The sequence below is a fragment of the Cavia porcellus genome, unplaced genomic scaffold, assembly GCF_034190915.1.
Source record: "Cavia porcellus strain 051 isolate PalLab524CR breed Dunkin Hartley unplaced genomic scaffold, mCavPor4.1 scaffold_25, whole genome shotgun sequence".
NCBI lineage: Eukaryota > Metazoa > Chordata > Mammalia > Rodentia > Caviidae > Cavia > Cavia porcellus.
Window position 1 is genome coordinate 18,597,052 of NW_026947508.1, and position 25,735 is coordinate 18,622,786.

At 49.7% G+C, this 25,735-nt stretch overlaps 1 long non-coding RNA gene across 2 annotated transcripts; it reads left to right on the top strand.

Annotated features, from left to right (window-relative positions):
- The first annotated feature begins 8,202 nt into the window (after window positions 1–8,202).
- On the top strand, window positions 8,203–11,528 carry LOC134472962 (uncharacterized). 2 transcript variants are annotated; one of them, XR_010043020.1, is made up of 4 exons: window positions 8,203–8,341; window positions 8,573–8,614; window positions 10,585–10,682; window positions 10,962–11,528. It is a non-coding gene; the product is annotated as an uncharacterized LOC134472962 (long non-coding RNA). The 2 variants fall into 2 exon arrangements; XR_010043019.1 differs by lacking the exons at window positions 10,585–10,682; window positions 10,962–11,528 and adding an exon at window positions 8,955–9,551.
- Window positions 11,529–25,735: the final 14,207 nt, after the last annotated feature.

Consider the following 25,735-nt stretch of genomic DNA (forward strand, 5'->3'; position numbering starts at 1 on the left):
TGTTTGCTACGCTTTCTTTGTGCCAAAGGAAAACTGTCAACATTTTAACTTCTTTGGGCAGGGAAGATACAGGTGATGAAGGTTTCGCCGTCTTTATTTTAATAATTACTGTGGTGAGTACTGTAAAGGGGAAGTGCGAGGTAACAGCGTGAGTGTAGAACAGCTTTCACAGGAAAGAAGTGACGGGGCTGGGCGTGGTGGCGGACACCTTTACTGGTGATTCGGCAGGAGGGTCACCTTGAGTTCAAGGCCAGCCAGAACTACATGGCGAGAAGCTGTCTCAACAAACCAAATAAGAGGTAAAAGGAAAATGTTGACACCAGAGACCCAAGCATTCATACCCAGAGGTTGCGCCTTCTCTGAATTAATAGAATATAGGTGGTTAATTTATTCATCGTTTCTGACAGTTGAAGCAAAAATGGGAACAGTGCACTACCACTGGGTAACATGGGGAGATTTCATCTCGCAAACTAACAGGATTGGGCTGAATTTGCTTCGGCAGATTTATTGCAACTCAGTCTGTTCCAGCGATACTGGCTGCCTTGTTCTTAAATCCAACTAAGTTGATTTCTCAGCACCTTTGAGCTTCCCTGCTAGTTCTTTCCCCTAAAAGGCACTCTGAATTTTATAGCATGCTCTTGCCCTGGTTTTCCTCCAGCATTTCCCTAGTTCCCTCTCTTTCATTTTTATGCATGGCAGTTATTGCTTCCTAAAATGATACATCTTTAGGACCCCTGAGATTTGGTGGCGATTGTCGTGCATATCAGGTGCAAATCTGATGTGCCAGTAAGTAAATACCTTGGACCATTGTCTCTGCTTGCCAGGCACTATTAGAGCTTGAAGTAAAGCAAGTGCAAAGACAGGCTAAGGAGCACTGACTCGTGGGGCGGAGGCCGGCACACAGCTTGCAGAGTGCATGGAACAGAGCTGAGTCTGGGGGCCCAGCATTTCTGCCACTGCCTTCTGCGCAGCCTGGGACAAGTGACATGACCTTCAAGTCTTCTGTACAGTGAAAAGTTGGAATCTGCCTCACTTGGTGTTGAAAATGTAAATAATGCATATAAACCAATGATGCCACAAAGCAGTTCTTATTTTGGCTAAGAAGATACATATCCATTCCAGTGACTTTGGCAAATTTATGTATTTATTTGTTTAACCCAGCCTGGCCTTGAACTCACTGTGTAGCCCAGGCTGGCTTTGAATTCACAGCAATCCTCCTGCCTAAACTTCCCAACTGCTGGGATTACAGTCATGTGCCACCACACCTGACTTACATGGTAACGCTTACTTTTAATTCTCAGGCAATTTTAGGAACTCCAGAGCAGCCCACCATTCTTACATTCCCAGCTGCAGTCTACAAGGGTTCCAGTTTCTCCATGTCCTTGCCAACACTTGCTAGCATCTATCATTTCAATGATTACCCCTCTGGATGTGAATTGCTATCACACGGTGGTTTGATTTGCAGTTCCCAGGTGGGTAACGATGTGGAGAGTTTTTCCATGAGCTGCTAGGTCTCAGTGTCAGTGTGAGCTGACTCTCTGCTTAAGAATGTTTTTGAACTGCAGCTATGATTACTCTGGGGCCAGGGCCGGGGCTCAAAAGTCTTGTGCAATAGAGCTGATGGTGCATCCGTGCGGTGTTTTGTAGTCCAGTTGTCATCCATTATCTGTAGGAAATTCCTTCCATGACCCCCTTTGCTGCTACTACTAAATTCCGAGGATGCCTAAGTCTCTTATTTAAAACAGCATTGTCAGGCCCAGCAGCACACCCCGGTAATTCCAGCACTTGGGAGGCTGAGGCAGAAGGATCATGAGCTTGAGTCCTACCTGGGCTACAGAGTGAGCTCAAGGCCAGCCTGAGCTACGTAGTGAGACCCTGTCTCAAAAATAAACAGTATAGCTTTTGCCTATAACCTACACAGACTTCACATGCACCTTAAATAAAACCTAGATTGCTTGTATTCCTAATAAAATGTAAGTATTATGTACATAGTTATTGTTAAAGGAAAATGACAAGGAAAACACTGTACATGTTCAGCACAGGCAATTCTTTTCTGATTATTTTGGATCTGCAGGAACAACAGATTCGGTGAGTTACCTCCTCAGGGTAGGGCTGAGAGGACTGTGCTCAAGCAGAAATTTCTCAGCGTCTCTTACAAAGAGAATCAGCAGATTCAGGGACAGTATGACTTCAGATAACCAGCAGAAGCAGGCATAATTAAGGTGGTCCCTCCCACCTAGGATTTTCCTCAACTTCCTAATTTCTAGCACGACAATCACATAAGACAACACAGAAACACTGCCCAAATATGTGTGGGTATCAAAAGAACACTGAGGTTTAGAATATAGTTTAGTATCCTGAGAAATGTTTGTTTACTGTTTTTTTTTTTTTTTTAGACCCTGTCCAACCTCTTCTCAAAAAAGTTTCAAATTGTGCAGTATTATTTCAAGGATACACTGGACATAGTGGTAGACATCTATAATCCCCATACTCTGGGTACTGAGGCAGGAGGGTTGGAAGCTTAAGCCCAGCTTGGACGATTTTTTCTTTTCTTTCTTTCTCTTTTTCTCTTGCTCTTCTCTTTTTCTTTTTCTTTCTTTTTTTTTTTTTTTTTTTTTTTTTTTTTCTGGTACTGGGAATTGAACTTAGGACCTCATGCTTGTCAGGCAGGTGCTCGACTACTGAGCTATATCCCTGGCCCAGATTATTTTTCAAAATAAAAAGGACTGGAAATGTAGCTCATTGCAGAGGCCCTGGGTTTAACCCCCATTACTGAAGGGTAGATGGATGGATGGATAGAAAGATAGATAGATAGATAAGCTCCAAAAGTCTGTAAGACTTCTTGCTTTTTGAAAGCTTATTTTCAGTATTTTTGATAGAGAGATCCACCTTAACTCATTGCAGATATTGCCTCATGGGAGTTGTTGTTTTTGCTTATTTATTTGTAGCCCTGGGAGTTACATCCAGGGCTTCCTCACTGAGGTAGATCCTTAGTCCTTTTTTCTTTTTCATTTGATAGAGTCTTGCTAAATTGCCCAATTGGCTCAAATTTGAGACTCTTGCAGAGTCAGACAGAGCTGGGTCCTTGAGAGAGTCAGTGCAGAAGACGGGAATGCATCTAAACTGGCTGGAGGGCTGGGGATTTAGCTCAGTGACGTAAGCGCCTGCCTGGCAAGCACGAGGTCATGAGTTCGATCCCCAGTACCTAAAAAAAAAGTAACCCTAAGGCACATCTGAAGAAAATTAAAATCCTAGCGGATACATTGACATACTTCCTTAAGGGATAAACAAAAGTTTGAGGTTATTGGTATCACCCTTTTGAGATTTCCCATTATCTCATTAAGGATGGGTCATCCTCTCTAAGGACTAGGTCTACGACAACTAGGGCTAAAACCTAAGACGGAAACTACAAACAAGACTGAGATTACTCTTGACCACGGTTAATGTCATCACCTACACTCTCTTGCTACCATTGAATCAATATTACCTAAGCGACTATACTTACAATCTTATTGGTTAATCATAATTTTGACTCACAATGTGCCTGTCTCGTGATTTAGCTCTACAAAACTTCTTTTGAGAATCGGCCTCGTCCGCAGCCCATTCGGGCTTCTTCCAGTGTCACCCATCATTCATTTTATTACAGGACACATCCTGACTTCAAAATGTGGGGGAAAAAAACTAAAAAAAAAAAAAAATGCTATCTTCGATTTCATTCCATTTGCAGTACGGGAGCGAAACCCAGGGCTGCTCTACCACGGTTCTGTTCAGAAAGGTCTGGGCAGCAGCGAGGCATGCGAGCCAGCTCAGGGACCTCCTGGCCCGCCGTCAGCTTCAGTTCTGTGGCTCCCTCTGCCGCGCTCTTTCATTTTCTCTCACGTCGCAGCCGTTTTCTAGATCCTCCACAGGGTGGCGCCTGGTGCCCGGGTGGCCACAGTGGCAGCTGACGCCCAGGAGAGCCGTCCTGCGCCGCGGTTCTTTTTCTTCTTTCCCTGGCCCTCTAGCTCCACCCACCTTTCCTGAAAACTCTTATCGGGGTTCAGTTGCTCTCTGGGGGGTTCCAGAGGTGGAGAAACAGGCGCTAGGCTTTTAAAGTCCGCAGGCTGCAGCCCATCCCAAGTCAGATTCCTTCACAGTGAGCCCTTTCCAGGTCCCACTTGCATACCTCAGTGACTAAACAACTCATTGCTTGGTTACTTTTCTCTCGTTGCTGAGACAAAATACCCAACATCCACAAGTTAAAGGAGGAAAGGTTTATTTAGCTCACAGTTTGTAGAAGTTGCAGTCTCTAAGTGGCTGACTCCAACAAGGCAGGGTGGCTTTGCAGAGAACACTTCATGGAGGGTACAAGACAGCAAAAGCAACAAGGGAGAGAGAAGACAAGCCCTTTATATTGTATCCAGGAGACTGGGATTAGAGCAGTGCCAAGGGAATCCTTGGACTGATTTAGTAATCACACACCCTTAACTCTAACACCTTTAATCCCACCACTGCACTGCAATCAACCGTTCAGTAATCCAGATGCCTCTGAAAAAGCCCCGCCTATAACTAACTGCATGAGGCTTCAGGGATGTCTAGACCCAAGCCCATAACAGATTCATACTTACGATGGCCTGTGTTTGACTCTATTGGAATCCCATGCAACTGATAAAGGTCAGCAGTACCCCAGGTTCAGAAACGGGCTCTCCCTGCAGCTTAAGACAATATTTGTCATTTCACACAGTTTTGGGTTAGGAATTGGAAGAGGCTTTAGTGAGGGGTTCTGGCCCAGGGCCTCTAATGAATCTGGACAGTTAGACTGCGGTTAGAGCTTCGATCACCTGTAGATTACCCTGCACTGAGGATCCACCTCCAAGATGGCACCTTGATGTGGCAGCTGGCAGGAGGCCTCAGTTTCTCACTGGTGGGTTCTGCTTGGCAGACGGCTTCCCCCACAATGACAATGACAGGCACAGGGAAGGAAGCCACCGTGCTTTTTATGAGCCGCTCCCTGAACTTGCACAGGGTCCTTTCCACGCTTTTCTAATCACGAGCCACATCAAGGGAAGGGTGATTAGGCTTCTACTGAGGGGAGCGTCAAAGCCTTGCGGGTCAGTTTTCAACCTCCATCGCTGGAGCTGCTGAATCAGGCCCACATCTGAGGCCCCGTGCTAGACACAAGAACTAGTTAACGCCACTTATTGTTTAACCAGTTTGGGCTGGGCTTCCTGACCCCTGCTCTTCAAAGGGCTCTGGCTAAGTGCCCCATGGGAGTATATTCATCCTCCTCATCTAACCCTCCAGACCTGCTGTGTCCTGCCCTTTTTTTTTTTTTTAAAAAAAGGGTCCCAGGTAGGCCTAGAACTCACAGTTCTGCTACCTCGGACTCTCAAGGACTGGGATTATAGGTGTGTGCCACGTGTGGCTCATCTTGTCCTTTTTTTTTTTAAGAAAAAGAAAATAAATTTTATTTATTTAAATTTTTAAAAATATTTTTTTCAGGGGGCAACAATGGTGCATACATTGCGCCCCAAATACCTTGTCCTTTTAAGTGAGAGTGGAGCCCAGGTTCTATGAGAAGAAAGATGGGTCCTTCTCAACCTTTGGCCCCTTACCCCACAAAAAGGCACAGCCCCTGTCCGTGGCCAGGGGAGAAACTGGCTATAGGAAACCATATCACTATGCTGACTCAAGATAATCAGATTCTATCAGCTAAGATGGGACTTTTCCCCCTGTCTTGCCTGCAAAGGAAACAGAGAGATGAATGACCTACTCCGGTTAGAACCAGCAAGCAGCCAAAGTTGGTTCCTGAACTGCCTTTGGACTCCTCGGTCTTTCCCGCCCCGCTCCTTGCCTGGAATCCTTCACAAGAGTGTTGTGTGATGGGAAACAGCCAGGGTTGCAGACATGCATGCTGGGCTGGAGTCCCAGCTCCATTTCTTCCCTTGCTTTTCCGCTAGGCTTCAGTTTCCTTATCTGTAAAGGAAGATAATTATAGTAACCACCCACCAGGGCTGACAGGAGACAGAGAGATGATCACATGGAAAGAACTTAGCACATAGTGACCAGAAAACACGCAGCAAATAACAACTGTGGCTGAGTCACAGGTGCTGAGGAAATTCCTATAAAATAGAGATAACAATACCTACCTGAATCGCGAGGCATGGAGAGACATTTTTATTTTTGTTTATTTATTTTTTGGGGAAAGACATTTTTGTGAGCATCCATTGTGTACTGCAGAGAGCTATCTAAACATGAAAAGTGGTTGTTTTCCTCAATCTTGGGGCAGGGGCAGGGACAGGAAGTGGGCAGGCTGACCAGAGTGGCCAAGTGTCTCAGAATCATTGTTCCGCCCTTGGCCTACGTGAAGTCCTCGGGATAGGAGAGGCAGGCAGGGTGGAGGACAGATAAAGCTCTGGGTCCTTATCTGGACCTTTCCCTCCATGCTAGGGCCCTCCAGGGAGAGAGAAACTTCTGGACTGTCCTTGCTGAGTTCCAAGCATTCCAGAGGGCTCAGTGGGGAGGAAGCCTGTCACTGCCCGACCCAGCACCAGCATCAGCCTCTGCCCTGGTCTCTCTGTCCAGGGCCTGACCTGCCAAGAATTCCAGTTCCCAGCAGTGACGCCCAGCAGCCCAACCCTCCTGAGAGGAGTGACTGGAATTTGGGCTCAGGGGTCCCAGATTCTTGTGGTTTGGTCGCTTCCATTCTCCGCGCAGGGAGCGTTAGCTCTGCGGCTCTGACATGCGGGTGCCTCGGGTCTGGTGCACATGTGCCAGGGTGCCAGGGGTTGAGAAAAAGGTGGTCACAGAGCTGCTCCTCATTCCTTCCCAGGCCTCTGGGGAGCTTGCTGCCTGCTTCTCTGCCATGCCCTCTCTGTGGGCACCCATCATCTCTGCTCTTGGCCTGGGATCTCCCATGCAAGGTGCCCGTGTGATTGTGTGCTTCTGACTCATCTTCAATCTGCAGCTCGCTAAAGATGAGCAACACAGGGTGCCCTGAAGACCTCCCTTGGGTTGGTAGGAAGCCCCAGCATTCCCTTCTTCCCCATTCTCTTCCCAGCTATGTAAATTTGATTTTGAACTTTTTATTTGAGGAGATGAAGTAAAAACAAATCTATTTGTTTATCTATTAAAAAAAAAAAAAAAAGAAGAAGTAACTAGGGCCTGCCTACCCCTGAGCCTTGCCGAGGGCTTAGCATAGTGAGCTCATGATGAGTTAGCTCATAGTGAGGACTGTGCTGTTGGCCAGCCTCGGGGGCCTTGATGAATGTGCATTCTGTCCCCAGGGCCTGTCGGAAAGAGTTGTGGCCACACAGGCTGGAAACCCTCTGCCCCTCTGTCCGAGTGGCTTCGGGCAGGGCTCTCCCAAAGGGACCTCTGACCCTTCCATACATCCTCCATGCCAGGAGCATGGTCATGCCTATAATCCCAGCACTCTGGGGCTGAGGCAGGAGGACTAATGCAAGTTCAAGGCCAACCTAGGCTACCTAGTGAGTCCAAGGCCAGCCCAGGAGACCCTGTCTCCAAAACAACGAAAGTGCTACCTAGAGGCTGAGTTTGCTGAGGATCCTCCTTGGTGCTGTGGTTGGGCAGGAGAAGCCAAGGGCAGAAGCTGTGTGTACTCCACCATCCAGAGCGGCTCCATTGCTAACTTAACTTCTACACAGTGAGCTTTCACATGAGATTCTTGTTTAGTTGTGGTTTTAAAGCTTTACTGAGGTAGCTGGGGCACGGTCCCAGGACTGCATGGAGCTGAGGCAGAAACATCACAAATTTGAGCCCAGTCTGGTCAACTTAGTAACTTAGGGAGACCCTGTTCTCAAATTTTTCAGAATAAAAAATTTAAAAGGGCTGGAATCGTAGCAGAGTACAAAGGTTCTGCGCTCAATCCTAGTACAAAATGAAGCAAAGACGGAGAGAGGGTAGGGGTGCAGCTCAATGCTACAGCACTTGTCTAGCGCACTCCTAGCCCGGTGTTAGAGCCCCAGCAAGACAGAAACAACAAACAATCAAATAAATAAATGAAAGCAAACCTCTCAGTAGCCACCATCAGGCTTTCCCTCACATCCTACTGGGCAGAGTTGCTAAACCTGGTGGCCAAGCTATAGCTTATGTGTGTGTGTGTGTGTGTGTTCTGTTAATGGACAAGTTGTTTTTTCTAAATTTAAACCTCAGTATTCAGGTGTAACTGCACTGTTGACACTTTGCGATAAGCAAGTGGGTTCTGACAGACACTTGAGCTCTGAAAGGTTCGCCATCACTGACATCGGCTCCCCCTCCTGGAGGTGAAGAGCTCCTGAAGGCCAGGGGTGCACCACAGGAGGACCAACCCCGGCCAGGTTTTTCTCCTCAGAAAGAAAAGGTGAGCATGAGAGGGGAAGACACTTGCTCAAGGCCCTGCAGCTGGTGAGCAGCTGAGCTGAACTCTCAGACAGGCACATGCCTTTGCCCGGCCTCTTCTCCCTGACATCTCCATTATCCTCACTCTGTGGAGAGGAAAAGTGAGGCTCCTACTTTGGCCCCCGGAAGCCTGCTTAGCCAGGACCCCTGCTCCCCCAGAGTCTGTGTGGAATAACAGTATTAATCTTCCTAGGTTGACAGCTCCATGTGCCAGCTGCCCACTGTCACCGGTGAGGTAAGGTGCTCCTGTTAAATCCCATTTTATCAAAAGACACATGGAAGTCAGACAGAATAAGCAGCCTGCCTGGGGTCCTGCTGTTGGAGTGGCGGAGTGGTGCTGGTATTTGAACCCTGCCTGGTATCCCAGGGCTAGACCCTGCCTAGGGGTCAGCAGGGAGCCCAGGCCAGTTGAGTCAGGGGCAGGGAGGCAGCCCCCAGGCCAAGCAGGAAGAGTGAGCAGTAACAGGAGGAGGCCAGGTGGCCCCGAATGGGGCCGGGACCAGGCCAGCTGGCAGACCAGCCCAGCATGCAACCTGAGCCAGGAGCCATTGCCACCCACCCACCTCGCTTCTCAGGTTCCAGGTCTCCTGCCCAGGCCCCTACAGATCGAGAAGTCCAGCTCCACATTGGACAGACAATGAGTGCTCACAGGACAGCTCAGCAAAACGGTGCTTCTTTCACCCAGAGGCACCTTCATGAAGTGTTGGTCCAAGGCCCCATTTTTCACACAGGAAAACTGAGACCAGCTACGCATGCAGGATTTTGTTTGGCTCTGTCTGTTTTATTTCCTGCTTCATCCCATTGCTCACAACAATGCTTGGCACATACTAGATACTCAATAAACACTGGTAGATGACTGACTCACTGAGTTTGGTTTTTAGCCTTGCACAGCAGGCAAAGCCTCATGTGACACAAAGCCTGCTCCAGAACAGAGCTTGTTCTCCAGCGGCTTAGGGTAACAGAGAGAGCAGCCATCAGAGAAAAGCAGGCTGTGCCCTCACACAGGAATCAGTGTCTTATAGGCAGACATGTGCCCATGGGGGAACACACACACACACACACACACACACACACACACACACACGGCCTCACTTTAGTTACATGGAGCCAGCTCAGGCATAATGCACCGAAGAGGAGGCAAGATCACTGCAACCCGAGGGAAGGAAACTCAGAAGCCCAGAAAATAAAAAATGACATTGCTTGGCATCGTTGCTATCCCTCCGGGGCTGCTCGCCAACTCTGTATTGTTTTGTTGTTTGTTGTTTTCTGAGGTAGGGTCTCACTATGTAGCCCAGGCTGGCCTCGAATTTGCAGTGATCCTCCCGCCTCAGCCTCCAGAATGCTGGCATTCCGGCCGCGCACCACCAACCCTGGCTGCCCACTCACTTTGTTCCTCCTTCACTCAGCTTTTTTGGGGCTCCTGGCTGTGTCAGGAAGGCCAGCTTTATGGGTGCTTCCGGGTCAGACACCCAGTGGAAGAGAACTGATGGCTGGGAGTTGCTATGGTCCAGGGCCGCCGCCCAATACCCAGCCTCTGAGAGCAGGTGGGGTGGGTCCAGAGCGTGGGAGGAGCGCGGGCAGCTACTCCCGTCCCTGCCCCCGCCCCATATTCCCAGACAAGGAGCGCTGAGTCTCTGCCAGGGTTGAGTGCCTACAACCTGTGCAAGCACAACACCACCCATTGTCCCTCATTACTCATTGTTTTAGGACCCTTATGTCATCTTCTTCTGAACCAGCTCATTTGCTCATGTCTGTGACTGCAGCGGTTACTCAAGTTTCAGTCTGTGCTACCCAACTGCTTCCTCCCAACGCTTCTTGCGCTGCTATCAAGTATTTTCATACACTGTAAATCCAAACCCCTAAAAAAGAGGACCTAATTGGTTCCCCCATGCACCAACTTGTTACGATTGCCCCTATTGGCCACAGCATTCACATCAACCTCTTCATTGGTTGACCACTAACCTATAGAATGGCTTCCTGGAGTTCATGTCCATCCTTGCCATGCCCATCCTTGGGTAGCAGTGGTTGGGGCCTTTTTTTTAAACTTTGGTTTTTGCAAATGTTTTCTTTGCTTACCCTGCTTTTTCTGTGGTCTGGGCCCATTCCCACTGCTCTGGTCTCTTCATTCTTTGTTCGTTGTCTACTGATGATTAATGCTTCTCCTTCCTTCAATTTCTTTAGTGGTTTTTTTTTTTTTTTTTCCAGCTAATAACTGATTTTGGATGCACTTCTGCTAATTTCAAGTGATGGCCACCCATATCTCCTCAGGCAAATGTCCTCCTCCTTTGCGCATCTGTTTCACTGTAAATATATCAGGGCTATTAATTTCCACCTCACCGGGTTATAAAGGAGTCAGTTATATATGGGCTCCTGCCCCAGAGCAAGCACTAAACATCAGTGTCTGTGCCTCTGTGGCTTCAGCCCTTACCTAAAGCTATCAAAAGGCTAGAGGGAGAGTTACAGCGAGAGAGAAGAGGCTTGAGTCTCAGGCTCGGCTGGGCATGTAATTTGCTGTGTAACCTTAAGCAAGTCTCTTCCCTTCTCCTGAACTGTTTTGTTTTGTTTTGGTCTTTTTGAGACAGGGTAGTTCACTTTGTAGCCCAGGCTGGTCTCAAACTTGCAAGGATCCTCCTGCCTCAGCCTCCCAAGTGCTGGGATTATAGAAGTGCACCACCACGCCTGGTTTCCAGAACTGTTTTTCCCATCTGCTGCATGAGGATTGGAGTAGAGGAACATTTCCCAAACTGAAAAATGGAGAGAATGTGAAAGAAGAAGATGGGTGAGGGCGAATATTTAGCTGAATATTTTGCAAAAAGTCACATAGCACCTCTTCAATATTAAAGACTCTAAGATTGTGTTGTTCAGTAGCCTTCAGCCACATAAGATATTTATTTACAAAAAAAGATATTTACTTGCCTTTTAAGACAGGGGTCTCGGGGGCTGGAGGTTTAGCTCAGCGGCATAAGCACCTGCCTTGGAAGCAGGCAGTCGTGAGTTCGATCCCCGGTACCGATAAAAACGAAAAAGCCAAAAAAAAAAAAAAAAAAAAAAAGACAGGGGTCTCAAGTTGTCCTTGAATTTGTGATCGTCCTGCCTCAGCCTCTCATGTGCTGCGATCAGAGGCATGTATCACCATACCTGGCTTATCTGTGATTACTTAAGTTAAAATTAATAAAATTCAATTCCTTTCCCAGGATTCAGGAGGCTGAAGCAGGAGGATTGCTCAGAGTTCAAGGTGGACTGCATAGCAAAAGCCTGACTTAAAAAGACAGGAGAAAAAAAATTTTTTCCATTTTTTCATTTCTGTTTCTTCATTTCATTAGTCATACCTCCAGTGCTCAGTGGACACGTGGTACCAGTGGTTGCAGTGTTATTTAGAGCTGACCAGAATGTTCCCCTTATCACAGAGAGCCCTATTTGGTAGTGCCACAGTCCAAGAAGACCTTTTTGACTTTTGTTCCAGCATTTCCCTAACTCCGCTGATCCACATTAGCTCTCTTCAACATCTCTGACGAGCATAAGGAATATTCTGTTCCCAGGAACAGAAGCTCCTGGAGAACAGAGAGGGGACTCTTTCCAGCAGTGGGATTTCTCCAGGGGAGGGAGCTGCCTATGTTCAGGTCGGGGCTTTTGGCTAAAGGGACCTTATAAGAGACCTTTGTGTGGCTGGTATGGAAGAGGACAGAGAGCTTAAACTGTATGTGGTCATAAGCAAATGGAGCTTTAAAAGGAAGGGGAGGTAAAAGATGAGAGTGGGTCGCAGGTGGGAGAGGGGCTGGCCATCTGGTGGGACCATGAGCCTGGGGCAGAGACATTACCAGGGCGGGATGGCTGAAGGTTCCTGAGAACCGGGGCTCCGATGTCTTATTGGGGTGTGTGTGTGTGTGTGTGTGTGTGTGTGTGTGTGTGTGTGTTATTTCTGGTACAGGGAATTGAACCCAGAGCCTTCAGACTGAGCTATATCCTAGCCCTTTTTTTCTTTTTTATTCTGAGACAGAGTCTTGCTAAGTTGCTAATTTCCCAGCTGAGGCTCAAACTTGCTATCCTCCTGACTCAGCCTTCCACAGTGCAAGATTACAGGCGTGTGCCACCATGCTTGGCTTGATGTCCATTTTTAATTCATACATGCACTAGAGCACAACTCCCTCTCCACTGCCCACAGACCAGTAGATGCCTAACCAGTCTTGACCCAGACCTTCAGGAAAGTGGGGAAAAAAGAACTCTAGCCCACCAGTGGGGGTAGAAAGGGCCTTCAAGGGGGTTGAAAACTGAAGACCAAACATTCACTCCAAGCAGGTTATATGAAAGGAAGAGAAGTAATGGTTGACTGAGAGAAACAGGCTCTCAGTCTCAAAGTGCCCAGGGAAATTGGGAGGTGTGACATCCCTTGAGAGGCTGAGGCAGGAGGATCGCTGAGCATTCACGCCAGCCTGAGCTGCGTAGTGAGCTCAAGGACAGACTGAGCTACACAGATAGCGAGACTCTGTCTCAAAAAAACCAAAGAAGGGAAACAGGCTTGGCATGGTGACTGCCTGTAATCCCAGCACTCGGGAGGCTGATGCAGGAGGATTGCTGTGAGTTGTGTTCAATGCCAGCCTAAACTACATAAGGAGACCCTGTCTCAAAACAAACAAACAACAACAAACAGAAAATAGGCCCTGTGAGTGCTTGACTAGTGGGATATGGTGGAAATGACCCAACTCTTATGAATCTGTCGGTTTCTACTTCCTATTCCTCGGGACACTTGTTTTTGGAATCCAGCTACAATATGGCATCCAGGACACATGAAGCAGCCACAGACATGTGTTCTGACCAACTGTGCCAGCTAAGTTTCCAGCAGACAACCAGTGTCAGTGTCAGACCTGAGTCAGGAAGCCTCTAGATAGTGCCAGTTCCCTCTACCACCCGCCCGCAACCACCTACACCACCAGCCTTGAGCGGACCGCCAGCTGAGCCTCTGCCTTCAGACAACCTGGACAGCCAGGAGGATCGTGAGTTCCACGGTCTGGATTTAAGCCACCACAATAGTTAAAGAACAAACCATGGAGGTTTGTTCCAGGGAGAGGAGAGCCAGTAATTCGTGAAATCTCAAAACATGAGGGATCAGCAAGCTAGAGCACTGGGAAAGCAAAGGAGGCCAACATCTGAATGACCTTGAGGTCCAATAAGGTTTCTGTTGTGACTTTGAAGAGTTGGACCAGCTGTAACACCATGACTAGATCAAAGACGTGGATCCAGGGGCTGGAGGTTTAGCTCAGCGGCATTAAGCGCCTGCCTTCCAAGCATAAAAAGGAAAAAGACAAAAAAAAAAGAGACGTGGATCCAGGAGGAGGGTTTAGAAATTCCTAGCAATTGTGCTCAGTGGCAGCTTGAACTGACCCCCCCCCCGGGGGGGGCAGGTTTGGGAAGAGGGTGTGACACTGATTGGGACCTGCAGTTCCATTTGCTAAATGTCCCTGTAAATACCAGAGCCTGCCGATAGAGTAATAAAAGAGGGAAATTCTTGCTGGGAGCTTCAGCCCTCGTCCCTATAGCCAGAGTTTGAGGAATCTGAACCCCGAACTTCATCCTCTCACACCCTCTACTTCTTACGAGCTGTAGGCAGGTGATTCACCCTCGCCCTGCCTCAGTTCCCTTATCGGTAACACTGGGGTGATAATATATCAGCACTTGCATTTTGTGAAGATTCAAGAGGCAGATGCGGTAGGGAACACATGTAATCCCAGCTGCTCGGGAGGCTGAGTCAAGTTTGAGGCCCGCCTGGGCAACTTAGCAAGACTCTGTCTCAAACTAAACAGTGAAAAGTAGCTCAGTGATAAAATGTCCCTCAGTTTGATTCCCCCTATTGAAAAAATAAAAATAGAGATTAAGAAAGCATATGTAGGGGCTGGGGATTTAGCTCAGCGGCATAAGTGCCTGCCTTGCAAGCAGGCAGTCGTGAGTTCGATTCCCAGTACCGATAAAAAGGAAAAAGACCAAAAAAAAAAAAAAGAAAGCATATGTGGAAAACTCTTAGACCAGGGCTTGGCATGTTAAGGCCTATTACATGCTAGGTATTAATATTAAGCAAATTACTTTTTGAGACAGAGTACTACTGGGTAGTTTAGGGTGGCCTTGAACTCACTGTGTACTATGTAGCCCAGACCTGGCCTCAAACGCATGGCAATCCTCCTGCCTCAGCCTCCTGAGTACTGGGATTATAGGTGTGTGACACCATGTCCAGTTAATATTCAGCAGATTACTTTTGAGCACCTGCTATGTGCTGGACCCCACACTACCAGTGAGAAGAAGACACAGGCCCTGCCCCGTGAAGGTAGCCTTACTCGGTTCCTGTGCCTTGGGTTTCCTCAGGCTTTCTTTAGATGTATTGCTCCATTGGAGAGACCCTATGAGGTTGGTGTGAGAGTGGCCTTAGCCCCATTTAGCAGGTGTGGAAACTGAGGCCCAAAGAGGAAAGCTGATGTCCTCTTTGCAGTGTCTTAGTGGCTGTCACCTATCTGTGTGCCCCTTCTACAAGGGTACCGAGGCATACGTGGCCAGAGCCTCTGTGTCTCCTGTGGGCCAGCTGTGCCACCGCTATCTGAACCCTCCAGAAAACAAACTCTGGGAAGTGAGGCTCGGGGACCCCCACAGACCTGTGAGGACACAGCAGAGGTTCTGGAGGTGTGAGGTCGGGGTGCCAGCCCCAGGCTGCTCCATCCCCACGGATGGCCTGGAATAGTGGGTGTTTTTCCACATGATGTGGCCACACAGCACCCCACCCAAGGTCATCTTCATGGACGCCTGGGATTCCACATTCATGATTCATTCTTTCGGGTTGAGCAATGGCTCCGGGGAATGTCCTTCACAATTCACCTTCACGAGCGGAGGACGGGTCTCTCTCCTACCACAGTTGGAGAAACTCTGGCCTGGAAGGGGATGTGGCTCGCCTGAGCACACACAGCCCCTCAGTGGCGAAACGAGGGTGGGTGCTAGCACAGCTTGTGCTGCTCCTCTGAGACGGGGACAGCGGCACGCCACACCCCCATGTGTCTTGGGCCCCTTTGCAGCTCACACAGCTCGCTCCATCCAGGCTGGCTCTGCAGGCAGGAGTCTCAGCCATGGGCGTGGGCTTGGGCTGCGGGGCCTGTCGTTTTTCCTCTGGAAACAGCCTTCTTCATTCCTTAGAGAACTAGGCAAAGGTGCCATTCCCTGAGCCCTGTGGCTGGGTCCCAGAGCAGGATTTCTAGCCTCCTTCATAACCTAGCATAGCTCCTCTGTGCATTCTATGGGCAGTTCCAGATCTTTCCAGTGCATTCTATCATGTCTAAACCAAAGTAGGTTTCTCCTGCTTGCTTTAAAGAATTCTACTTATCTGCACATGCTTGTTATCTCAGCACTCTGGGAAGCTGAGACAGGACGATCACAAATTCAATCCCAGCCTTGGCAGTTTAGTGACTTAGTGAGACCCTGTCTCGAAAAAAACAAAAAAGGGCTGGGAGATGTTGCTCAGTGTGAAGAACCTGGGTTCAATCACCAGTACTAAAAAACAAACAACCTCATTGAACAGAACTGTTTGCAGTCTCACTGTTTGAGTGTCCACTTTATATGCTTTAATTTTGTAACAACTATTTCTAAGATGACAATATGTAATCTACTAACTAGTGATTTCCTTCTGTTTCTTTTTTTTTTGAAATTCTGTATAACTTGTACCCTTTTTTGTCTTTTTCTCCTTAAATAAAATTTAAAAAAATAAATTAAAAATAAAAACAACCTTGAATGAAATATATACTTTAAAACAGACATGATGGGGGCTGGAGATTTAGCTCAGCAGCATAAGTGCCTGCCTTGCAAGCGTAGAGTTATGAGTTCGATCCCTGGTACCAATAAAAAAAAAAAAAGCCAGACATGATAGTATGCACATGTATCTCAGTACTCAGGAGGCTGAGGCAGGAGGATTGCTGTGAGTTTGAAGCCAGCCTGGGCTACATAGTAAGACCTTGTCTAAGAAAAAAAGAAAGCTGGGTGTGGTGGCTCACGCCTGTAATGCCAACACTTGGGAGGCTGAGGCCGGAGGATTATTGTGAGTTTGAGACCAGCCTGGGCTATAAAGTGAGCTTAAGGCCTGTCTGAACTACATAGAGAGACCCTGTCTCAAAAAGACAAAAACAGAAAGAAAAAGAAAGACCCACTTTACAATGAAGACATGGGGGTGTGAAGAGGAGACGCGAGTCTGAAGAGATGGTTTGGGGTCTGCGAGCCGGGTTGTCACCTTCCAGCCAGGCTTTTGCCTCACACCGCACTACCATCCGGGTCCTTAGAAAAGAGAAGGGCATGGGCACACTGTTGGTGCACAGCACTGGGTTGGCTTTCAGCCTTCATATGCCCCACCTTGGCTGAGTCCCTCTGTGTGGTGAACAACCCAGGCAACTGTATATGACAGCCCTGGGGTTAACGATGATACCCGCCTTCTGTGGCCCTGATCGGGTATGGAGTGTTCTTGCCACCGTGCCCAAACACTTAGTAAGAGCACAGTAACAGTATCTATTGTGACAGCATCACTGCAGGCTGAGTCTCAAAGGCTCTGACAGTCTGGGACGAAACAGCAAGTTCTAGCACCTTCCTTCCACACCGCCTACCTCTGCACCTCACAACCTTTCCCACGTGGCCTCCTCCTTCTCTCCAAGGGTCCCCAGGAGCAAGGTTCTGGCTTCTTCACCCCAGGGCCAGTCCTAGATGTTTTCGGAGGATCCCTGCGGTGAGCCCTGGCCCAGCCTCCTCTTCCAGTCCGGGTTGTGGAGTCTCTTGCAGCAACCCAAGTCCCCAGCCCTCTGCCCTTCTCCCAGCATGGGCCTGAGAAGCCAGAGCTGGGGTGCTGTGTGCAGGGGCCCAGGGAGCTGTGTGTGCTGGCCCAGCGCCGAGCTCTCGGGCTGATCTCACAATGGCTCCATTCAGCAGGGAAGGAGCTGGCCTGCCTGGAGCCCATGGGGTGATGTTGCAGGCTCCAGCAGCGGAGTGCGGTGGAGGGGAGGGAGGCAGAAGCAGAGAAAGGGGTTGCTAAGGCGGGCAGCGTGACTGGGTCATGCTCCCCATTACCACCACCTGATATCAATCAAGGTGACCGCCTCACGCTTTGGGCCCTGAGACCCGATTCCCTGGGTTCTGTGAGACAAGCGTGGGAGTAGACGAAGAAAAGGAGTTAGTCATGGGGTTCTGGGGAGAAGGAGGTGGGGCCCTGAACCCACGCTCTGGCTGGCATCTGCAGGCCCATAGCCAGAGGGTGATGTGATCTTGATCCTGGAAAACAGCCTTTCCAATAACAATTGGGGCACCCTAGCCTCCCCATACCTTCTGCCTCAGGGCTCCAGGGTTTCCTGCAGGGATCTGCATCTTCCTAAAGGTATCCCTGCCCCATTGTCTCTCACCTCCACTCCCAAACCATCCAGCCCTCAAGTTAAAGCCTTTGCTGGCTCTCTATTGCCGGGAGGACCATGACCTCAGGGTTCAGGTTGTGGGCTTTCCACCTGAGCTCCAAACCTCTTTATTCCTGAGAAACCACCCAACCCAATTCTCAGTCCACATGGTTTGAGTAACAGTCAGGCCTAGGGTCAGGCGTGTGGCACCAGCCTGGCCTATCAGAGTGTTGTGTGCTGCTCCCAGACAGTGATTGGTTCAGGCACAGTCACATGAATTAACTCAATCCAATGAGATTTAATTCCGGAACTGTTGAGTAAAGCTTTGTCTAAATGAATCCTTTCCACTGAGCTTGGGGCTGGGACTGTGTCATCCTGGAGCTGTCTCTGGAAAGTAGGCAGCACTGCTCCAAAGCCAGCCCAGGGAAGAGCAGAGGGATGGCAAGACCACATTTTGATGGCATGAGCTGCATCCCTATAGTGAAAATTTCAGATTCTTCAGCCAATAAATTTCCTCTCCACCTAAGCCTCTTGGTATTGAGTTTTCTGTCTCTTGCAACCTACAACATCAGACCAGCACAGCCAGCCTTAACCACCTCTAGAGGCCTACCTGCCTTTCTGTAGACATGTGAAACTCACCTTTCTCCTCAAGACTCCCGTGCCCGTGGCACCCTCTGCTTGCATCTGCTGGGCTCTCTTCCTGGACATACTTGCTTTTCTCCTTTGCACTTGCCCAGCTCTTTAAAAAATCCAGTTTAAAGGCCAGCTCCCTGCCAGGGACATTCTGCTCTTTGCTCCTGTCCAGTTCTGTTATGGCTTGTGTCTCCATGTTCCCCCAAAGCCTCATGCAGACATAGGTGAGGCCTTTTCAGAGGTGCTTGGATCTAGAGTGTGTGGTGCTGGGACTGATTCACGGTGCAATGCTAGGATCAAGGGCACTAGGATTAAAGCTGTGTTTGCTTCCACCCTAAGTATCCTGGATAAGATATAAGGGATAGAAAGGTCTGTGGCTGTCCCTTGCTTGTTCTGCTACCTTGTACCTACCGTAAACTTTCTCCCCTGATGCCTGTCTACTGTGCCACTTTGCCTTGGAGTCAGTCAACTGTGTGCTCAAACCTCAGCAAACTGTGAACCAAATAAACCTTTCGTCTCTTAACTTTGGATGTCTGGTATTTTGTCTTAGCAATGAGAAAAATAACTGAGATAACTTCACTCCAGAGCAACTGCATGGTTTTGTTGTGATTTGTTTGCCCAGGTAGCTCACCCACTGGATCATGAGATTTTCACTGAGTTTCAGTGTGTGGTTTGTCTCTTCTCATTATCTGGTGCCCACCCTGGCATGTAATAGGAGCCCGGGAAATGCTTGTTAAATGACCAGAAGCACCATCAACCAGAGACGGGCCTGGCTGTGTGCTGGTGCTATGGGGATGAGGCACTGATTATTGAACCATTGTGTGCTGAGCAGCCGGCTCTTGTCCATCTCTGTGCAAAGGCTTAAGCTGAAAGGTCCTTATTCCCCCATCTTAAAGTCTATCTATTCATCCACAAAAGAGCCCGGGTCCTAGAATGTGTGAAGAGTTCAAATCTGGCTGTTCTGCGTGGCACTGGCGTGACAGAGGTGAATCAGGTTTCCTTGGGGTTGGGCAGCCTTGAGGTTCCTTATGCTGCAAATGCTCAGTGCCCACTGCATGCTGGGAGCTGCTCTAAGTGCTCTGTGTGTCCTGGCACTTCTGTCTTCTCTCCCGATGAGGAGTCAGGGTCAGTGTTCATTACAGTGAGGAGGAAACACACTGAGAGGTGCAGGTTGGTTGAAGCCAGGACTGGGAAGTGGCCAGGGTGTGGGGACCCCAGTGCATCCGCCTTCTCACCCCCTCCTGTTCTGCCTCTCACATGACAGGGACACCAGAGCCTTCTTCCCAGGGCTCTGCACAGCTCCACCTCCCCCTGCTGCGGGTGGTGCCCTGGATGGAGCTGGGCACTGCTGTCACCTCTGTTGTCCTCTCCGCTGGGTGCAGCTTCCCAGAAACCCCAGATTTCAGGGTCAAGCTGGAGGAGGAGGCTGCTGTTTGTCCCCAGGACAGTGTCCACTTGGCTCTGGCTGCTTGGCTGCTCATAATGGTCATTTGTCCACCCCGGAGTCCAGTGACTCTTGCATTCTCTGCACGTCTGCTCCAGAAGCGGTGATGCCGGCTCCAGCCAGGCCAGGGCCAGCTGGCTGGGAGTGGAGAGACCGGGGTGGCAGGACCGACCTGGTCCTCCGAGAAACTCCAGCTCGGCCACTGCCTCACTGTGAGAGCTCGGAAACCACCGAGCCTCCATGGGCCTTGCTTCCTTCTGGGAAATGGAACTCCCACGATGCCTACTTTATCTGGTGGCGTGGTGATGTAGGTTGCAGTGTATGCTGTGGGTACAGTAAGTGACAGTGGACCATCGGTCTCACGCTGCTGTTTGCTCAGCCAGGCAGTCTGCGGCTCAATCCTGGCTCTCCCCTTTTCTAGCAGTGTGACTTGTGACATCAAACAAGTCACTTCACCTCCCTGTGCTAAGTTCCTCGCCTGTTCAGCAATAGTGAAAAAAACAGCCGTGTGCCTGACCTGCGGAAAGTGCGCCATAAAGTCAGTGCTTGCTGTTATTCTTGAGCTGTGAGACCTCAAGCAACTCTGCTCCTCTTCGGGCCTGTGTCTCTGTTTATTCAGTGAAATGCAGACTTTGCTCTGAGTGCAGTTTGCTGACGGACATCCAGCTCTGTCCCACCCCACTAGGTCGGCTCTTCTCCGGGAGTAGATACAAGGATCCTCCTTCTTCAAGGAGGAAGGTGGCCGTGACTGCCTCATCCACTGCCTATCCCAGCACCCAGATGGACACAGCGAGTGATGGCCTTGAGTAAATGTGGATGAAGCCAGGCATGAGGGTGCATGTCTGTAATCCCAGCACTCTGGAGGCTGAGGCAGGAGGATTGTTGCAAATTCAAGAGCAGCCTGGGCTACAAAGTGAGCTCAAGGTCAGCCTGAACTGCTTAGTGAGATCCTGTCTCAAAAATACAGAAAAAAAGAAAGAAAGAACGTATATGCAATTGGTATTTTTTACCAGTGAAGGTGCTTGTTCTGTGCAAGGCACTCCCTCCCCCACCCCATTTTTCTGTTTAGTATTGGGATCAGATCCAAGGACACTCTGTGGCTGAGTTGAGTTCGTTCTTTCTTTTGTCTTTTGGTTTTTTGAGACAGGGTTTCATTATATAGTTCAAGCTGGCTTTGAGTTTACTATGTAGTGCAAGCTGACTTCAAACACATGGCAATCTTCCTGCCTCAGCCTCCTCAGTGCTGGGCCCTTTGTCTTTGTTTTTGTTTTGCTTCTTTGGTCCTGAGATTGAACCCAGAGCCTTCAGACTGAGCTATGTCCTCAGTCCTTTTGTATTTTGAAACAGGGTCACTGTAAGTCACTGAATTGCCCAGACTGGGCTTGAACTTCAGATCTGGAACAACTATTACGATGTGTGTTTTCTTTGTAGGGGAGGCGTCCGAGGCTGAGGGGTAAAGTAACATGTCTGGAGCCTCGGACCCAGGCCTGCCAGCTGCAGTTCATCATCTGACTTTCTCTGGGGTGCACTGTGTGCCTGCCCCCCGCTGACCCCCATTACTTATCCCCTGGGCTGCGGCACCCCCGACTGTGGGTAAGGAGCAGGCTTGGCTGTCAGGGACAGGAAGCCGAGGAAGGCCCAGCCTCCAGGAGACAGCCTGCCAACACCTGCCACTCCAGGAGTCCAAAAGCGGCCGGGCGCAGCTCACATCCTGCTGTTCTTCCGGAGCCAGAGCTGGAACAGTGCACAGGAAGGGGCCAAGGAGGCTGACCGCAAGCTGGCAGGGCAGGAAGGTGTGGCCCTTAGGAAGGGAGCAGGGTCACTGAGTGCCCAGTTCCTGGACATTCAACAGGACACAGAGCCCCAAGATGCTCGAAGACTACCCTGGCAGGGAAAAGCGATCAGCTCAAACCCCTGATCGTGGCTCGCCCCTAAGGAGGACAGGGTCTTGGCGTGGCCGGGTGGCCGGTTCTGCCAACTCCACCTTTGTTGTGCAGGGCCCTGCCCTCTCCCTGGCTGGCCGGAGGGAGTGTGCTGGTAAGGAAGCGGTGCTGGCCAGAGGCCTGAGGACTGAAAGCAAAGGGGAGGCCAAACATGGAGAAGTGGAGTCCAGGAGTCAAGGGGCTTTTAAAGCCAGGGGAAGTTGAATTTCCTGGGCCGGAAGTGTGTGCAGAACCTTAAAAACAAGAATTCTCAGCTTGGGGTGGTGGCTCACACCTGTAATCCCAGCACTCGGGAGGCTGAGGCAGGAGGATCGTTGCAAGTTCAAGACCAGCCTGGGCTACAAAATGAACCCAAAGCCAGCCTGAACAGCATAGCGAGACCCTGTCTCAAAAAAAAAAAAAAAAAAAAAAAAAGCCAAACAGGAATTCTTACTGCCCCAATCTTTGTTGTTTAGTGGGAGCTGCCTCTGCTGGCTCCACAAGCTTCCAGGGCCTCCGCTACATCCTGGCCTGTAACAATGGTCCCTTGTGGGGGAAACACAGGACCTACATGCATCTGGAGGTCGGAGGTTGGTGGATGCAGCCCTGGGCACTGATGACACAGACTGTATGGGGCTTGAGCCGCAGACTGCAGAGCCGGGAGGTGTGAGCAGGACACGCCTGGTACCTGTGTAACCTTGGGTCATGGTGCAGGCTGTCTGAGGCTTGTCTCTTCCATAACAGGAACAGCAACCTACACTGGTATTTTCCGGCCCCTGTTCTGTGCCAGGCACCGGTACAAACCCTATCGGTGGGTTATTGCTTTCAGTCCTTGCTATGAGCCTACTACACAGGGGCTGTTTTCAGGTGAGGAAAGAGGCAGGAGGATGTTTGATAAACTGCATGGTCAGAAGCAAAGATGCAAAAGGAGGAGGCCTCACTCCAGACACCGTGCGCGCTGTGAGCCATGTCACCGAGCACAGCCGTCACTCAGGGCAGTTTTCAGAGCCAAATGAATTCATGACCATAAAGCTCGTAGATGGGGGCCTCATACATAGTAGGTGCTCAATAAATGAAATGTGAGCTCCTGCAGGGGAACTGGCAAGGATATGGACGCCCAACTCAATTTGTTTAAATATCAAGGGAGTTGATTATTTTCCAACAGCAAGTTCAGGGGTATTCCTGGCTCTGGGATCAACAGATTCAGTGGTTCAGCGAGGTTGTGGGGACCCAGGAAGTTACTGTCTCTTACTCTGCCTCCCTTAGCATGAGCTGCAGTCCAAGCTTCAGCTACCCTCTTGGCAAAATGGCTTCTGGCAACACCTGGGAGATCAGGTGTGCTGGCTCCTCCTCAACAAGGAAAAACGGCCACTCCCCTGTGGGGCCTGGCAGTACACACAGGTAATCCCAGCACTTGGGAGACTGAGGCAGGAGGATCACTGTGAGTTCGAGGCTAGTTGGGATATATAGTGAGTTCAAGCCCAGCCTGTATTATATAGTGAGACCCTGTCTTTCAATAGCCCCCCAGAAAGATAAAATAAAATATAAAAAAATTAAAAATAAATAAGATCAGTCCCCTACACTCAACACTCAAAACCTTTCTTCCAGTCTGATTGGGTGAGCTGGGTCATGTGATCATCCCTGGACCAACGGCCACACCAGGAGAATTCCAGGAGCTGATTGGGAAAGGTGCCTCTGGGTCTGCCCCTGAACTGAGTCAGGGGTGACCTTTCCCAGAAGCAGAAGGTTTTGTTGGGAAGGCCTGGGGGCTGTGGATGTAACCTAAAAAGATTACTGACCTCTGTCGCCTGGGAAACTGGGGTGGGAGGAACCCCTGGGTTACATAAATAACTTTAGCACAACATGATGGCCATCATCTGGTGATGTGGATCCAGGGAGGAAGTGGTTTATTTGGACTAAGGGTGGAGGTGTGTTTGCGGGGATCCCTGGAGTCTTCGCTTCTGATTCCTGAAATATGAGAAAGATTTCCCCAGCTGAGACAGCTGGGAAGAGGGTCAGAGGGTACAGCTGTGGGCTTTGTAAGGAAGAGAAGCCAAGCCTGGAGGAGTGTGCAGACCAGGCCTCAGAAAACAGAACCCACTGCTTTCGGCCTCTCCTTCCTGTGGGGGGACAACAACAGGGACCAATACCAAGCACCTGCAACGTGTGTGCACTCCGCAGCCATGTAACCTCAAGACAGCTCTGTCTCTGGGAGAAGTACTGTTACTGCCCCATTGCACAGATGGGTAAAGGGAGACACAGAAGTTGAGCAGTTCTCCTGGGGTCACGCAACTGATAAGGACAGAGTTGGGCTAGGAGTCCTGGCTATCTGACTCCCAAGTCAGTGCTTTCAATGTGCCCTCTACGGCCCTGGCCAAGGCCCCATCCTAAGCGTGGAGGGGTTTGCAGGGAGGAGAGATGAATCCCCTCAGGTCAGCGTATCTCCAGGGAGTCGCTGCAGCTGGTGGTGGCCTCAACTGTGGGTCCACAACTGGCAGACAAAGGCGGGAAGCGGGTTTTGTTTCTAGGGGTAGGGAGTTGGCCACTGGCCGAAACCTCGGCCCTTCCTCAAGCCTTGGAGCTGGGGTGGAGGTGGGGAGAGGGTGTGCTCCCTCTAAGAACAGGAAAGCTTCCTTCCTCTAGCTCTCCATGGCTTCAAATTCTGAAGTAATGTTAATTTCCGTGATTTCTAATACCATGCCATTGGGCGGGGACAGATGCATTGCAGTATAGAACCAGAAGCTACATTCAACCACGTCATTCAGAAACTGTAACCAGGTGTGGTGGTGCACGCCTGTAATCCCAGCATTTGGGAGGCTGAGGCAGGAGGATGGCTGTGAGTTCTGGGCCAGCCTGGGCTACATAAACAAGTACAAGGCAGGCTGAACTATACAGAGGCCCCGTCTCAAAAAAAAAAAAAAAAAAAAAAAAAAATTTGTATTATTTTTTCATTAAAGCAGAAATCCTGGGTTGAAAATGTAAGCTGTAATTGCCTTTCCAGCTTAGCTTTTTGTATTGCTTTTTGACTTTTTTTCCTCCCCAAATTCTCTGTAATGAACATATTTTACTTTTAATGAATTCTCCCCTGTAAGAGAGAACAATACAATTCATTATTAAATTCCTCCGTGGAATACATTTCCATAAACCTATGCATTTATGCACAGAATGTCTCTGGAACACAACCCAGGAGAATGATTTCATCGTGGTGGCCTGGGGGAGGGCACATGACACAGACTGGGGTGGCACGGGGCGGGGCTGCCTTCCTGCTCTAGGCTCTGTGGCACTGCTCAGATTTTCTTCTTCATTTGTCTCACCATTTGCTTGTAGTCCCTCTTTCTAGAGAGCTTTTTCTAAATCAAGAAGAATAACAAGACTGTGTAACCTGAAATCCCTACAAGTCCCCTCCGGTCATCCTTGGGGTCAGTCTCTGGGGTCCCAGTTCCGCACCCTGTCCTGCCTCTTTAAGTGACACCCCTTGGCGACACCCTGACTCCATCTGAGAGGCTGAGCCAAGCTGGCTGGCCTGGGAGTCAAGTGGCTGTGGGCGCCTGGCAGCTGGGGGACCAAAGCTGGACAGCGTCCCGCTGCTGTCTCCCTGGGCTCCGCCCTCCCCAGCAGGGAGGGCATATTAGTGACCTCCTCCCCAACCCTTGCTGGAGCAGGCCGCCACTTTCCCCTGGCTCCTCTCCTTGTGGCTGCAGCAGAAAAAAAAATTTAAGTATATTTTAATCTTTAAGAGCTGTCAGGGTGGGGGATGTAGCTCAGTCGCAGAGAACTTGCCTAGTGTGTGCCCGCCCCTGGGCTTAATCTCTAGCACCAGACCAAACAAAACAAAAACCAACCCAATGACCACATTTCTTGGGGCAGCACAGGCTGTACACTCAAGGGGTCCTCCTCCTTGTCCCTGTTTGGGCCTTTGCAAGGACTGTTTCTGGCATGGTTCACAGCCTCCATCTTCCCCACTA